The 1,997-nt window shown below is 39.5% G+C and overlaps 1 pseudogene; it reads right to left on the reverse strand.

Annotated features, from left to right (window-relative positions):
- Window positions 1–885: 885 nt before the first annotated feature.
- Window positions 886–1,287, reverse strand: LOC101590292 (annotated as a pseudogene).
- Between the last annotated feature and the right edge of the window lie 710 nt (window positions 1,288–1,997).

Consider the following 1,997-nt stretch of genomic DNA (forward strand, 5'->3'; position numbering starts at 1 on the left):
ATTCTCCAGAGTGTATGAGATATGTATTCATACCCCAATTAATGTTTAAATTTCTAGAAAACTATGGCTTCGAGGCCCATGTTGTATTCACATGAGCAGACATGAAGGGTAATAAAGATGGATTAATTTACATGGTGAAGAAATCGGGGAGCTGATACACAGAGTATAAAAGCAAAATGCCTGAGTGGCTTAGAGATAAGCAAAAGGATGAATTGGGATTCAGCCTATGACAGTAAATACTAATGGTATTGGACAAGAAGCATCTAAGAAATACAACTAGTCAGTGGCAGGAAGGTAGCTGGAGAGAGAATGACCTAAAAATGCCTGATAGAGCTATTCACTATTATTCATCTTTCTTTTGCTTTTCACCCTAAGTATGTCTAATTGTGTCTTGGTTCTGATTTCTAGAATTAATTTTAGTCTAAAATGTGTGTGTGTATGTGTGTGTGTGTGTGTGCGCGCGCGTGTGCATCATATTAAGTATACAAATATTAACTCGAAATTTACCAACTCCTCAAATAACATTTATTATATAAAATACAAAACAAATGCAATCCAGGTCTCGTTGATTGATCTGATTTCTCTGTAATAATTTTAACTGGTTTAAAATTGACTCATTTTATAATTTAGTCTCAAACATAGTACAAATATGTGTAAAATCATATTGTAATATGAAAGCAATACTTTTTTAAGCGAAACAGGGAATTTATTAGGCAAATATACAAGTTCTTGCTGGGACTGAAACAGCTGTAATGGGTCAACAGCTAATCTCACACCTTGCTAAAGGATAAAGCATATCAACCTTTCTAATTCTGAGGTCTGAACAATCACAAACAGAATATCTGAAAGATATTCAGAATATCTCCTTGTATCCTGAATAAGGGGCTAAAATGTTGATTCATTTCTGGTTGCATTTTGTTCCTTATAGTCCTTTATGCTGGCCTCAAACTTGGCAAGCACATGTTGGCAGACATTCCTGAGCTCACTCAGGCCTCACTGACATGGCTCAACGGCTGGAAGAGCACCCCGAGTCTGAATGCGCAAATTAATTTTGCTCTCTGAAGGATGGGTCGTAGTGTAACCATGGAATTCCACTTCCGGATTCCTCATGCTCATATACCGCAGAGAATTTCCTAGGGTATGGTCCTCCTCGTGCAATACAAATGTCACACAGTGTCTGTCTGTTCCAGCTGCCTGGACGATTTCCAGAGCTGTCTTCCTCTCTCCTTCAGCCACTGACGTCTTCAATCCAGATAGTTTTCTCTCCAGCTCCTGGTTCTCCTCCATGGTGGAGCGGCTTCAAAATCCTTAAGCGGTGCAAGCGGCTACAAGCCTCTGTCTCACGTCGCGAAACGCTCAGCGAAGCAGGAAGGAAGGAAGGAAGGAAGGAAGGAAGGAAGGAAGGAAGGAAGGAAGGAAGGAAGGAAGGAAGGAAAAGCAATACTATTTATACTACTTGGAATTATATTTCATTACGGACCTACATACTATGTAACATAGCGCCAAATCCAGTGCTTCACAAAGCACTGCTGCAGTGTAGGTAGCCAGTGGCACACTTTCTCTGCTATAGGGTCGTGACTCCACTCTTAAGAATTGCTAACGTAGTCTATTGAATTTTTCACTAGACACCTCCCTTGAGGTGTCGGAGAATTCCATATTTCTTGTTGAATAATTTTGTTTGTACTCAAAGGGTTTGTCTTGAATTATCAGTTTTTAACCTAGCAAGAATCCTACCTGGCAGGTTTCTTTCTTATTAGTGTCCAGAACAACGGCGCCAAAAGGGCAATGGTCTGGTGGTAATAGCAGTTATCACCATTCATTTTATGTCCACAGAGTGTCAGGAAGAGTATTTAATGTACACACAAATAAATTATGCAGGGAGATAGCTAAGCAACATAAACGCCTGCTTGGCAAGCACAAGGTCCTGAGTTCAAACCTGGCTAATAATAAAAAATAAATAAATATTACATGAAGACTGTGGAAGCAAAATAAAAAGA

The sequence above is a fragment of the Octodon degus genome, unplaced genomic scaffold, assembly GCF_000260255.1.
Source record: "Octodon degus isolate 3935 unplaced genomic scaffold, OctDeg1.0 scaffold00030, whole genome shotgun sequence".
Lineage (NCBI taxonomy): Eukaryota > Metazoa > Chordata > Mammalia > Rodentia > Octodontidae > Octodon > Octodon degus.